This window comes from Pan troglodytes, chromosome 17 (assembly GCF_028858775.2).
Source record: "Pan troglodytes isolate AG18354 chromosome 17, NHGRI_mPanTro3-v2.0_pri, whole genome shotgun sequence".
Lineage (NCBI taxonomy): Eukaryota > Metazoa > Chordata > Mammalia > Primates > Hominidae > Pan > Pan troglodytes.
Window position 1 is genome coordinate 75,779,085 of NC_072415.2, and position 15,323 is coordinate 75,794,407.

At 39.0% G+C, this 15,323-nt stretch overlaps 1 protein-coding gene across 2 annotated transcripts in view; it reads left to right on the top strand.

Moving 5' to 3' along the window:
* The first annotated feature begins 7,324 nt into the window (after positions 1-7,324).
* CDH7 (cadherin 7) overlaps positions 7,325-15,323 on the top strand; it is a 137,228-nt gene continuing 129,229 nt past the window's right edge. The window contains exon 1 of one of the 2 annotated variants that reach the window (XM_009434118.5): positions 7,325-8,265. The gene's annotated coding sequence lies outside the window, so the exon portion shown is untranslated. The remainder of the gene's footprint in view (positions 8,266-15,323) is intronic. The other variant, XM_001149161.6, reaches the window with a different exon arrangement.

A 15,323-nucleotide genomic window follows, 5' to 3' on the forward strand; every position in this document is an offset into this window, starting at 1 on the left:
AACAAATAATTCAAAACAAGAAAGGCTACCAGCAAGTTCTTATTCCATTGCTTAGAAAAGCTAGAAAATGTAAACAGAAGTCCTGTTTGGTATTTGAAATACAAAATATTAAATAATAATGGTCTGAATATCTAGGATCTTTAGGAATCTTGCTTTGGATATTGCTGTATGCATCAACCAGGCTTTATTACTGGATTTGGATTTTTATTTCCATACATGAAGTTTGCCACGAGGTAATAAATCAATTCCTTTACTTTTCTAAACTTCAGTTTTGTCACTGATAAAATAAAAAGAAATATGCGTGTCTTCAAAGATGTCTTATATAGGTCATTTCATGCATATGGTATTGAGCTCAATTATCTTCAGTGACTGCCTCTGGTAATTTAGTTGCTTAACGAGGCTCATTAACCCTTTTAGACCGTTATTTGTACCCACAACTGTATTTGGAAGTAAATTGTTACATTACATACTGTAAGTATAACATTTTTCTGTTAGTGTTAAATGTTAAATAAAAAGCCCTAATTAAATAAATGTGGCATAATGATTGTTCATTTCCATCAAAACTTATTCTCACACAAATAGGCTAGAAAATACTGTGTTTATTTTGTTTCTTAGATCCATTTGTTTATGTTGTTTCTATTATACAGCATCACTCTGAATGAATTAGTGTTTTATTTAATCTTTTATAGGCTGGAGCCCTCCCTCAATTTTGGATTTAGAGTTATCATTTTGCTAGATAAGGATAGAGTGAAGGAGATGCTTGCTACATCCCTTTTTAATCGTTCAGACCTAAAAGTGGAAAGTGGAGACACTTGCAGTTCACAAAGATAATGACTGCCTCAGAATTCACCTTTGTGCACAAAGTAGTTCAAGTTCATAAAAGGATTACTGCTCTTCACCATAAGTATCTTATAGGGTGGCAGTATTTCAATATTTTATTAAACATCCTTCTCTTCCTAAAAGTTCACCTTTGAATAAACTGGCTTATTTTATCTAATCTTTCTTTCTAAGGCATGTAGTTTTTTCTCATATTTTTCCCCTTCTGAATTTTCCTTTTGAATATGAGTTTAGCCTCAAAGTCACGTACACCAGGGAGTTGTACTCTTGGCTCAATGCGTCAGCTGGAAGTAGGGTCATTTCTACATGCACATTTTATGTTTGTTAGGAGAGCACTAAATAAAATTGAGTGGCACCAGCTATAAAACCTGCAGAACCCAGGGCAACCCAGCTCTCTGGATCTACATGCAGGGAGCAATCAGGTTAGTTCTTCTGAGAAAAAAAAGCAGTGAGCATGGAGTGGAGGGGGGAAACAGTACTCCAAGTACAAATGCAGGCGGACCGAGTGAGTGCATGCTTAGGAAGCTCTCTTTCTGTTTAGGTGAGTAGAGAATTATATATATCTCATTTTAGCTAAAAAAAAAAAAAAAAAATTAATTCCTTATGCTTCTGGAAGATTAAAGTTCTCTGAACATTCTTTCAATTTTCTGCTGTCCCTTCCTGTCTCTATCCAACTCATGTTTCAAGGCCCAAATGAAATGTCACATTGGTTAATGGTTTTAGGACTCTCCAGTAGCATGTGCTATCTTCCTCCTTCAAATCCCATACCCTACTACTTGCTATTTGCTTAGTGACTTTAGCCTAATCTTTCACTTGTATGTATTTTAGTTACATTCATGCCTGTACCTGCTTGGGGCCTTGGTCTTACTTGCTCGGTAGATATCGCAAGTTTTGGCATAGAACCTGCTACATAGCACATACTTAAGAAATATTTTTGAAATGAATTGAGATGTTGCAAAAATCTACTTTTTAAAAAAGATTCTATGGCTTATCACAAGTGAAAGATAGAGAAATGCTTAGCAGAAATTTGCATTATTTTTTTTCTCTCTTGAGGTTTTAGAAGGCTTTTACAGAACAACTATAATTCGAGAGACAGTGTGGGCCTAGCTGTATTATTTCTGACAATTTTGATTTCAGCTGCTTTTTAAAAATATTTTTTGTCCCAACTATTCTGAATCCAGAGATACATTCACACATCAGTGGTATCATGTGCTATTTTAAAAAGTAAGTGTTCCCCTGGATTGACATTTGACACCAAATTGAAATCACATGTTTATCTGTTTGACTTTGTTCTTCAGAAAGAAAATATTGAAATTTGACATGTAGTGGAGAAAATTAAACTCCTACTTTAAGACGTTAACCAATGACACACACCATCACAGATTTTCTCATGCCTGAAAGGAAACCCTAAATATCTGTAGGAGACTGGAATAATAGTAGGAACCACTTCGTTTGCTGAGCATGGGGCTAAAATGGACTTTTACCTTTGCTTTCCAACCCCACTAGGTGTCCTTTCATTCTCATTCCTTTTCTGAAGGATTTTTCTAAGTGGTTCAGGGAAGGAGTAATTTACCTGCAAACTCCCAGCTGAAGCACCATCTCTGGCAGCACAGGCTGAAAGCTGCACAGAATCCTTCCGTGAGGATTTGCACTTATGTTCTCCCAGATTACATAATAAAGTTCCTTAGACCCCATCAAACATCTTTGCCTTTGCCTTTTTTTTTCAGATGGAGCCTCACTCTGTCACCCAGGCTGGAGTGCAATGGCGTGGTCTCTGCTCACTGCAACCTCTGCCTCTCAGGTGCAAGCGATTCTCCCACCTCAGCCTCCTGAGTAGCTGGGACTACAGGCACGTGCCACCACACCTGGCTAACTTTGTATTTTTAGTAGAGATGGGGTTTCTTTATATTGGCCAGGCTGGTCTTGAACTCCTGACCTTGTGATCTGCCCGCCTCGGCCTCCCAAAGTGCTGGGATTATAGGCCTGAGCCACTGCGCCCGGTAATCTTCGCATTTTCTAAATATTTCTGTGGCGTCTAAGCAGCTCCTTTATTCTATGAATATTTTAGGGTCTTTTAACTGAGTGATATACTCTCCAGGTAAGTATTCATTTTTGTGCAAAACTGAATTTTTTGGATAGTGAAGGAGGAGACCTTGAGTATATCGTAAGAAGCAAAATTGTTGTATTACCTCAGATTTTGGATTTTTCTAGTTTGGTTACTCTATGAAGTGGCATGGTCATGAGTGATGCTGTTTGGGGGTTGACTCCATGACGCCAATCTGAGGTACCAACATCTTTCTTCTTTTAGTGATTATTTATGCTGCATTAGTGATGACTCTAGTCAAAAAATCTTGACATCTATTTATATTTTCTGACTATATCCAAGGAACTTTCATATAATTCCAGTGCCACAACTAGAGTCCAGGCCAAGGGTTTTCCCAGCAACTGGATTTCTAAAACGACTTCCTAAACATTTCTTTCACCTCAGGTCCAAGACTGACTTAACAAGGGGCTAGGGTGTTTCTTCTTCTAATGCAAATATGATCACCATTTTTCTTCATAACACTCCTCAATAAAGCCCCTTTTGTCCTCACAGCACATTCCAAACATTTTTCCTTCATTCAAGGTTTTTCATCATATGGCCCCTTTGTTGTACTCCCACATGTGACATTTTGTGCCCACCTCATCACGTGGTGTGTGGAGATGTACACACCTCTTTATTTTCAGAGTAGATTGAGAAGTTCCTGACGTTAAGAACTAAATCTTATTTATTTTTGTGTTCCCATGCCCCAGTTGAGGAACCATATAGCAGGGGTTCAGTAAATATGCACTAAATGGCTACCTTGTGCTAGAAGTCCTTACTTTCCAGAAGATGGAATCATATTTAATTAGATGAACTAAATTGAAGGACATAGATACCCTCAGAAAAAAATGTTAAGCATTAAATATAAATTTTTATTATTATTCACAGTTTATATTGGGAGAAACATTCACAAGAAACCATAAGTGGTCCCATGTTTTAAGACCTTTTGTGGCCTTATGGGGAGAGCCTCCTACCTTCTGCCATATCTCTGTTTTCCTACCTGAGGTTCTCCAGAATGTTTAGAACTGCTTAGTTCTCAAGGATTACATCTGTTCTCTTCTTAGCTACCAGATACCAGGCCTATGTCTTTGGCTTTAGAGTAAGATCATAATGGAATGACTATGAATAAAATCTGATCAGCAATCTCATCAGAAAGTACTTGCTTGCATCGTATCTACTTTGGATGATAAAACACCTAAGAATATACTTTTCATACAAACAGAAACCGTGAAAGAATTCTCCTACATTTTACTGATTCCTCCTTCTCCAAAATATAGTTTCAGAGCAGGTTAACTTCTCTTAATTTAATCAAGACAGTGAAAATAAATTGAAAAGAGGCTTTTTAAAGTAGGGTATAAAAGGGAACAGTTATTCAAATAATTCTATATACAACACTAAAGACATAAAGCCTTCAACTGAGGGAATTTGAAAATATATACACACATATGAATAGAAATATTATAATATACATTTGAAATGTATAAGAAAACATGAAATTTTCTAAGTAAGACATTATGGCTTGCATTTGTAGTTTATGGAATCTTAAATAATTGGCAGTGCCTTGGGATTCATCTACTACAGTTTTTTTATGTTGTTGTTGTTGCGTTTCTCACAAAACTGTGTCTTCTAATCAAACCAGAAATTGTGAGAAAAAGAAAGAAGAGGAGAAAGGACCTAATAAAACATGTGTTGACCCTAAACTTGACAACAGCTTAAGCCTGGTGAACTCTTATTTGCTGTTCTTGATGCTGGGCTTCCTCCTAAGATAAAATATAAACATCTTTCAGGGGCTGGAAGACCTGGAAAGATCTATTCCATATCTATTACTACAACATAATCCATCTCCATTCTCCTCCCCTCCTGCAGTACATACATCCAACCCCTTCCTGCCGCAGACATTCCCCTTGTTTATTCTGCCTAGATCATTCTTCCCTCAGAGCTGCACAACGCTGACTCATTGTCATCATTACATTTCAGCTTATGTGCCATCACCTCAGAAAGAGACCATCCCTTAGGTAAAAGGTGTCCCTTGGTTTCTGTCTGTATTATTCCCAGTTCTTACCCTTGCTCTAGGTTGTGTCTTTTGGACAAGAAGAATCTAGACCTCCCTCTAAGATCAACAGCTGTTAGTGTGGGAACCAGGGCTAGAATTTTGGTTAACTGAAATTACTTCACCTGTTTTGGATTCTGTAGAGGTTATTGAGGAAATTTTTTAAAAGGAAGGCACATAGAATGGTTTAAGAAGAAAGCGTGCATTTGGAATCAACATTTATGTGGAGTCATAAGAAGAGAAAAAATATGAAAACTTAAGGAAAAATATCTTTTTCTTAAAGGGCCTCAAAACATTTTCCTTTTCTATGCAATGTCTTTTGACCAAAACAAGCCAGTAGATGAAAACAGTGCAGTTTCTGATTCCCAATCACAATATGACCTCCTATAGATGAACAACCCAGGCAATCCACGAGCAGTTTAAAAATAGCTTGGTATGGTCAGATTTGTGATAAATGCTAGATGGGATACAAACACTTCTTTATTCAAAAAATGCTTACTATGGGCCGAACATGTGCTGTGTCTTGGTGATATTGAATATTAATCACAGCCCTCCTGAAGCTTTTAGTTCAGAACAGTTATAAGAAAAAATCTCATCCCAGAAGTCAGTTCATAGGCAAAACAAGGCAAATATATGTAATGTTACCAGAAAAATCTGAATTGAATCTAAAGATTGTACTACATGAGCCAGAATAATTGAGCATTTTAACACAGAAAAGTATTTCAAAGAGCTCAAAGATGAAGCCAAGGTTTGATACCTGGCTACCAGGTGAATGATAGTGCCCCTGACAGAAAAGAACATACAGGGAAAATCCAAGCTAATATCTAAGAAAAGATACGGAGGTCTTTTCTAAGCATCTTGAATTTGGGTGATGACTGACAGCTGAGTGGAAATGGACCATGAAATGGTCATCCAAGCAGCCCTGGATCTGGGGAGCTTTGGGGTTGGAGTTAGAACTTTTAAAATGCATTAATGTTAGGTAAGCAACATAGGATGGTATCTGGAACTTAACAGGATTCCATAATTGCTGTCAGAATTATTAGCATAGAATTCGGTTTTAAACATTGACTAAATTGAATGGGCGAGGTGGGGGAGGCATGGCGCCAGTTAAATGGCCAGGAGAGGCTGGATTGGGGACAGAAAAGTGTGCTTGACTGCACAAGAAATCAGAGAGAACGGCACGGACAAGCCTAAGCCCATGTAACTGGTATCCGAAGAATTACTGCTAAGGTTAAGTAAGAATAAGTGCGTAAGAGAAAGAGGACACTTTCCATTGGTAGAGTGAGAAAAATGAAAGGAAGGTAGTTGGAAATGATCTCTTCCCCCTCCTAACCCTTATGACAGAACACCCAGTCATCAGATTAAAGCGAGCACCAGAGCAGGGGAAAACAAAGCGTGCTCAACTCCAGGGGCTGCACCGCGCTCTAAAGAAAAGACCAGATCCTCTTCCTTCCTTCTTTCCTTCCTTCCACACCTTGCAAGGGTCCTCTGTCCCGCACTGCGAGTAAATCATACACTTTGGAAGTTTAGCATTAGAGAGCCCAGCAGGGGAGAAAATTGTCTGCAAGTTAAAAAAAAAAAAAAAAAAGTAGAACTAGGGCAGTCCGAGGAGATTGAAAGGGCAAAACTATCAAGCAAGAAAACTGTAAGTTCTGATTAGTTTTATGACTTTGCCTTCATGCCTCAGGAGCTCAATTGATCACGGCTTTCACGACAGGCTAAGGTGGGTGTTGGAGGGGCAGCTTGAAAATACCCTCAAAACTCTCCTCCAGCTCCGTGCTTTCAGATGCAAATGCCTCACGGAGAGATGGATGGGCTGCAGCCCCTCCTACTTTCACCCCCCTTCTTTATTTTCCTGCGAAGGAATCCATCTGTACAGATCCGCCAGGCGGGAGGTGGAGGAGGGTGCGCGAGGGTGCGCGCGTGTGTGTGTGCGCGCGTGGCGGCCGAGCGGCTCCGTCTTCGCGTTCTTTTCCAGTAGCTCCCACCGGGTCTCCGGGAGGCGCGGAAGTCTCAGTGGCTCCCTGGGCCGGCCTCCGACGGCGCTGACAGCAGGCGCCCGCCGCCCACCATCGTCGCCCTCTTCCCCTCCCTCTTCGGCCCCGGCTCCGGCGCGCTCTCTCCTCCTCTCCTGCGCGCCCTCTCGCCCTCTCTCTGGCCGCGCGCTCCCGCTGGCTCCGGACCCTGCGTCTCAGCTGCCCGGGCGAGCCGGAGGGGCCCCTCGCTGTGAGCAGACGCAGCGGGCCCCCGGCGCCCGAGGCTGGGGCAGGGTCCCCGCGCACCGCCGAGTGGGCTGTGATTGGAGGAGGAGCCCGTGCCGGGGGGGCCCGAGCGGGTGTCGAGCCGGTGCCTCCAGTCTGCCCCGCGCGCGGAGCTGCGCGCACTGGGTCCCCAAGAGCCCGCGGGCGTCCGGCAGCCGAGCGCACGTTCTTTCGGATGCACACGCACGGGTCCCTGGCGTCTGACGCCGTGGGGAGGGCAGCGAGGCCCCAGGTGAGTGTGTCTGCCTGCGCGGGGCTGGGGAGGCGCCGCTGGGCAGATGTGCGCCCTTGCTGTGCGCCTTTGGAAGCAGGACTAATCAGTGAGCGGAGAGCGGGCGGGGATGTCCGTGCGGAGTTTCCCTTGGCGTCCCCAAGTTACTGCGTGTTGCAGTGAGATGTGGCTCTGCAAGGCAGGACAGGCTTGTGGACGGAGGCGGGGGCGTTTGGCCCGGAAAGCCGGTGTTGACAGACACCAGGTGCGACACGAGGAGTAGTAGTTGAGGGTAAGAGCAAATCCCGGCACTCTCCAGGTGCAGCGGCAAACATGGGCAGGCTGGAGCACTCTCCTCAAAGAGGAACACAAGCAGGCTCCTCCCTCAACCTCGGACTGATGGGGGCACAACTCCGCGCCGGCTGTGCCGCCGGGTTCTGCAGAGGTCTGAGGCTGGAAGGGGGTATGCGCCGCTGTGGGCAGGAGTCCTTTGAACCATCCGCTCTGGACACCTTTTACCTTTCGTGAAGGTGGAGCTCACTTCAGGGTGCTTTGCTTTTTTCCCCTGTAATTAGTATTCTGCTGATCTGTTTCATCTGCATCCTGCGTCCCCTCCGCCTGGCAGTACCTTAAGTGTGCGCTGGGAAAAGGGCGCCCTGCTTCTCTGAATGCATGGTGGACTTCTTCATGGGTGCACATGGTACACTGCTACTTGCTGGTATTCAACCTTCCAGTGTGGATTAATGAGAAAAGACCCGTTATTCTGTACCGCTTCACGTTTTAGATCGTTAACCCTACGGATTTCTCAAATGTCATAGTTCAGGTGAGTAAAGATTGGCAATGAGTTCACCCAGCACTGGGCAAATGGCAAACTATTGAGAAACCATCAAGGATTGGGTGTATCAAGGCTTTGGAGATCTGCAAATTGAACGAGGAATGTACTTATAACATCTTTTGCTTTGCAATAAATATCTTGTCTCTATTAGATCGTTTATTAAGTGAGACTTTTAAGTAAGACTTGTCCTCATAATTTCTGTAGCTACTAGACAGGTGTTCAGATCATTTTTCATAGAGAAGTAGATAAACATAACTTTATACAAAAAATAAGAGAAAAATGTAAGTGACTTGTTAATATATGGCCCTTGCCAAGTGACAAGTATGTATTTTTAAAAGCAGATAACACCTCACACAAAAAATGTGTATTTTAAGAGTTTAAGAGCAGTAGCAGTCTTTTTTTTCTAAAGGAAAGTTTGCGTAGACACAATATCTAAATAGTTTTAAGAGAGTCTTTATAAAGGCAAATTGTTATGGGAGAAAAGAGCTAAGAAAAAAATTAATTACATTTGAAACGTTCAGTAACTCACCAAGAATTACTTCTTTCCTAAAGAACTAGTTAGACTTTGGTTTACCTAGGATATTTTCTTGTTCTATATGTCAAGGGGAAATGCATGAAGAATCCTTTTCTTTATTTTTAAGGCTATTTGGAACAGTATGAATTAAAATGCAAAAGAATTGAGACAGATAGGAAGACTGGCAACTTTGTGGAAGTCTTGCTTCTGTGTTAGTGTTTAATATGGAGTGGGATAGCAGAGCAATTAGGTAACATCCAACGTCAATAGTCTTATCTGGGAAAGGTAGCCGAGTCTGTCTGAGGAAAGAAAAATAAAGAAAACAATAATCAGTAGCACAGACCATCACCCTGCTAAAAGCTATTAAGGTTGCAGCTTTAATAAAAGGGCATTGTGCACTTACAACGTGAGATATTATTGTAATTAAGGGCTGCAAGAGGTCATTAGAATTGTGTTAACAATCACTTTACAGACTCACAAGTCTTCTTAAGTCTACTTTTATTGATTTAATAGCACAGAGCTTTTTCCTTTCTTATAAAAGGATAATTGTAAAGCATCTATATTACTGCAATTTACCCTTGAATTGACTCTAGTGTTTAGTGTCCAATGAAGAAGAGAGGGTGGAGAGCACGCGGAGTTGGCCACTGTTCAGCCTTCCTTGGCCTAAAAATCAAATGACTGTCTCTCCTGGGCACTAGTGTCTTTACTGGTTTCCCTGTTATTCAGCATTTTGCTTTTCTGATGGCAAAGCTGATATAAACTCCTCAGAGTGTATACTGATATAAGGAAGTGAATATATTTTTGTGTTGAGCAAATACTTTTTTGTCAGATCTTTCAGAAATAATTTATAAAATACTAAACTCACAAATTGTTCTGTGCTGTGGATATTTATTGCTGAATGATTACAATCTTCCTGGATTTCATAAGGTTTTACATTTATTGCATTAATAGCTTGTATCACATCACAGTTCTCTCTCTCTTACACACACACAAATGTCTTTTACTTGATTGGAAGTCTTCAAAGCCTTAGCTTAAATTGGAAGTTTCAGGAACTTCTAAAATAACTAACATGCATTAGTTGATTGCAAAGGGTTTGAGATGGAAGCTTTTTCTTCCTTGGATGAAGGAATCAGATGCTACTTGGTGGGGTGATAAAGGGGAGCTGAGGACAAGGAAAGAAGACATGTGATCAGAGTCTTGTGTGTGACCATCTCCCCAGCGTCTGACAAGCAGAGCAGATCTAGCTGTAACCAGCAATACACGAGTGCCTCCTCTGGGGATTTGCTGGTTCTGCAGAAAGATACCCCTGCAAGCACTTCCCCCTTGTTTTTCTGCAAGTCTCACAGATAAAATTACCAGTGCAAATGAATATGCAGACATCTGTCCATATCTTCATTTCAGATTATAGTAGAGATTTTCATTCTGGTAGAATCTCTTTTCTGCTATTTTGCAAAGTGTTTATTGAAACCTGCTGACTTTTATTGAAGTCACATAAATCACACGTGGCCCAAGGTAAATACAAGGGCAAATTAAAAATTATAGTTGATACAGCTAAGATTTCTTGTAAGAATAAATTATAAAAAACTCTCTGAATATAATTTTACCATTTTATTACATAAATAACTCAGAAAGATTGTGCCTTGTTACTTTGTTTACTTTTTAATTTACGAATGTTTCTTCTAGTTAATTATAAACTCTTGTTTCCCCTTTTAAATAATTCATTTCACCCATGGCAGAGGTTGTGCTTAGTTGAAATTGAGTCTGTAATCCACTTTGAGAAGTTTTCTTTCTGTGTTTGATAACCAGATGCACACTACAGGCTGTGTGATTCATTTCCAGGGCCCCTGCCTGCATATTTAGGCCAGTTAACAGTAGGAGGTTGTGGTCTGTGGTTGTAATGTTATCTGGCCCAGGGAGCTAATGGATTTGATCGCAGTTTCTTTACGTGAGAAGTCACATATCACAGAGAGTCCCTAGCCTCACTAATTAAAATGTAAAAAATTATACCTTTTAAGTACAAAAGAGAGAGCTCTTTCATCAGAATTAAAATTATCGAATGTGATGTTAAACTTTAAATGGTATACAGATGAAACAAATTAATGTTAGTATATTACTATACTAGAAACTGAAGATAGCAAAATTAAGTTTAGGATGATTATAATGCGAATATCAGCAGCAAGCAGTCATCTCAAAATATAGGACTTATGTCACCAACCAAAAGGGTACAATAGGAATGATACTTATTTTGCCAAACAAAATGGCCCCATATATAGAGTTTATATCCTAATATACTGTCCTGAGTTGGTACCCTATTTCTACAATGTTCACTGGGCTGTTGTTTAAATTTCAGTGGAAATAGTTAGCTACCTTGTGTCATAGTGTAGTAGGAAATTATTTTTGGATTCCAGAGTTGTTTAGAAGGGAAAAAGCAATTTTAAATTTGGATAGAGCTCACTCTTCATTTTTTTTGTAAGATAGAAACATACAACCCTAGACAATAGGTTCCTTCACCCTTTCTTCTTAGACTGCGTTTTCTGCCCTTCTGAATGATAATGATGGTTACCATTACCTACTTAGAAAATTAAAACTTATGGTCGTATAAAAATTTAAGTACAGTCAAATCTACTTTGTTTGGCTTTTAGGAAAGATGATAAGTTCCAAAGATCACACATTGCAAAAGCACTTATTACCAGAATGAGCAATTTTTAACAAATACTTTAAAATATTCATTACATACAGTTATGCAATGGATATTGGATCAGTACCTAGCTGTGTGACCTTGGGCATTTCACTGGGAATCTGTAGATTTCCATTTTGTTCAAAGTAAAGCAAGGGCTACCTTGGTTTTTCTAACATCTATTGCAGCTCAAACATGTCATCAATCTGTGGTTCCACCACTTTGGGAATCTTCAAACTTAAGGAGCAGCAGAATTTGAAGATTTTAAAATGTTTTTCCTCTAACATGAACCCTAATGAAAACCAAACTATTACATTTTTCAGTATTGAAATGGCATCCTCTTTATTTATCTCTTAGACATTGTCCTGAATAGTGTGGCTGGTAATGTTGTGGTTCGAAATGAAGTGTGGCTTCAGCTCTGAAAACATTCTGTCCAGGACTGTTTTCTCTCTAGTGTTGTATTATGGCATCTGCTCAGTCATGAATAGGAGGGGATTAGAATATATTTTCCCCCTTTGGCATTCCCAAAAATGTATTAAGGGGTTCTACAATAAAAATAGGCAAAAGCAGCAATGAATAAGTACTATCCTTTACACAAAGCAGACTACTCTAACTCTGTGGACTGGGATAAATCACAGGGAGGACCTCAGTGGTAACAGGTGACAGTGGCAGCTGTACTGGGGACACAAGAGCAAATGAAAGTCTTCAGAGAAGACAGTGGATGAATCAGCAGGCAGTCTCTTCATGGAATTTAAATAAAACCATTAAATATCCAAGGAATTCCTAAAAAGAAACAGACTTCTCCTAGACTATACAAAACAAACAAAAAAACAAAAACAAAAACAAAAAACAAAACAAAACAAAAACTAGTAAATAGAAGGTTCATCTTAAAACAATGGTAATATGTTTCATAGTTCCCTTGCTGTGGAATGGTGTCATTTCCACTTTTAAACATGTACATCTTTCACCCTACTTAAAGATTCATTAAAAACATGCTGCTGCCTAAATGTAGTTCAACCTTAAAGCAATCTTGGAAATGACAGTTTCCCCCCAATAGGTCAACAAGATTTTTTTCTATTTTGTTGCTATTATTCCAACTGTGATTTCTTGTACTATTATGTTTCATAGGTCAGCCAACAAAATGTCTCAGGGAATATCAGTTAGATTCTGGAGGTGTTTGTCAGACAACCATTATGGATTTTTCTGATTCTTGTGGATTACTCTATTAAGTACACTGAGAGTCCTCAAATGTCATTCCTACACTTGTTTTTCTAGAAAATGCAAATAATTGAATTTAGTCTTGGACTATCATTCTCCATCTAGTCATAAACTATACCAATTTTTAAAAGAGAGGCATAATTTCTTTAAATCAGCATTACCAATTGATAATAAGCTGTGTGTTAGTGTGTTATATATTAAGTCTATTTCAAAACAGTTTCAGAAGACCTGCATCTGAGGCAGACTCCAGACAGCAGAGAGCATGAGCAGCTGCTCCTTGCCTAGAATTTAGAGAAAGTTTGGTGGAATGTGGTCTTTAATTGTGATAAGCCATTGCTTATTTATATTGGACTGCAACAAACACATTCCAGTTCAACATTAAGTGCCACAAAACCAAAAATAGTCCTATATTTCCTTTTGGTATAGCTGATAGTTATATATCATAGCACATATTATTTCTAGAAAGCATACAGCACTGTGTACTTGTTTAAAAAGCAGTCTAGAACGTATGAATTAATTGGCAGTTAGCCATGTTTTTAAAACTACTCTTGTGGTGATATGTTAGTGTGCAGTGGCTGAATATGATGTATACTTGTTATGTTTTTAGCATGTTGACTTTGAATGGAACAGGTTTTGGAAGACTTGCAATTTTGCTGATTAGTAATTGATATGCTAATGCATAACAGTTTTTTGTTTTTTTTTTTGCATGAAAGGACCTTTAGTCATTGTTTGTAAGTTTGAAAACACCATTTGATTAAGAGCACGATAGTCACTTGATCTGTTAAAAGTGGTTTCCTAGAGATGTCAAGTGGAGTAGAAATTCCAAGAAAACTTTATAGTAATGAATTTGTTTTGGTAAAATAACATTAGCTGTTAAAGTTAAGTGGTATAAACAGTCTACTTGGAACTAATCCACTGCCACTTAGTTTAACAAAAATAATTGGAACAAAATGGTAGCATGATCAAGTGATTTCATATCAAATGACGTTGATTTAGTAAATACTGCTTAAGGGATTTTTACCTCTTGTTTTTTCTTTTTGCTTCAGTCCATTCAAAATATATTTTTCAGTGTTTTATTTTATATTCTGATGATTAAGATCTGTTATGCTTATCACAGTACTGCTTGTGGTGATTTTCATGTATTTCAGTTTGTAAAACATGGAAAAATATTATCAATTGTTTTTCAAAATACAAGTTTTAGCCTTAAAATATCAAACAAAAAGGTTTCAAATCTTCCTCAATTTTTTTTCCGTTTCAGATTAATCATTTATCCAGTAGCCATCACTACTACTGCCTGAGACATCTGTGATTTACCTCTGTGCCCTTCTCTCCTCAGATATAACCTGTTCTTGTTTTTCTCTTCAGAAATATTCCAATGTCCAAAAGTTTGTACAGATCTGTAGACATTCCTTCAACTGTATATCCATATATATATATATATTTTTTTTTTTCTGCACTTTTTAAAGAACTAGTAATAGTGAAGAGGTCAGCTCTCCAAACCACATGCATGGATGCAGAGTACTCATTTTTTTCTGACATGAATCTTGTTTTTAACTCCTGTATATGAAACTCAGATAGGAAAGGCGGTGGAAGATAGAAGATAAACAACATAGACTTCTAAAGAGGGATGCAGTGTTTTTGCTTTAGGCACAGATTTGTGAGGCAATATTTAATCCATTGTGAAAAGTCAACAATTTGTTACTGACTCTGTACTCAAGTTCATTTAAATGTAATAAAAGTTATTGTGGTATCTTTCTACATGTTGATATTTGTAAGAAGATAAAAAGCCTTATAAAGAGGTTATACAGTGTGTGAGAAAAATCTCAAGTTTAAGTTTGGATTACTTCTGGTTGACAACCACAAAGAACTACAGGCTTTTTAAAATAATGCTTCAGAGCCCTTATTTCTTTCATGATACCCAGCTCAGGACAGAATGAAACCAGTTGAACTGCTATACTCGCCTTTCTCTTGAAAATGAGATTTGATTGAAAAGGAAGGCAAACATTTGTGAAAGACTGATAAGGAAAGGTGGCACCTGACCTGAGGCCATGCGACTCTTCCCCTGCTATAGAGGGCATATGTTCCTGGGAGAGTTGGTTACTGCCAAAAATACTGGGGAACACGTGAAACATCCTCACTTCAGATCACAGTGGTTCACACACTGTTTTCTGATTTTCCAAGTGCATTCCACAAAGAGTATGACAGAGACACTTATCTCAAAAAAGAAAATTTCGTCCTCTGATAATATACACAATGCCAGTTAAATATCCTTGTGCACTCTGGTAGAAGTTGGATCAAGGTAAAGACAATTTAGCTCAAGAGGTTGGCAAATACTTCAAATACTGCAGAGAAATATGATGGAATTTTCTTGAAAGTGATTGTGACTTATAAACATGGTTGACTTACCAAGGAATTTGTATCTTGACTTGTTATATGGTTAACTTTTCATATTAAAAGATGAGGTTGATCATAATGAAAATGAGCATTGCGTAAATGGTTTCCGAATGTCAATTATGTGCCTACTTCAGTCTTAGATACTACAGATACGATAGGGTAGATCTCCTTCTTCATCAAGGTTTATGTTTATACTAACTGCTTTTAAAAACCCTTGATTAAAATGAGTTGCACAATTATCAA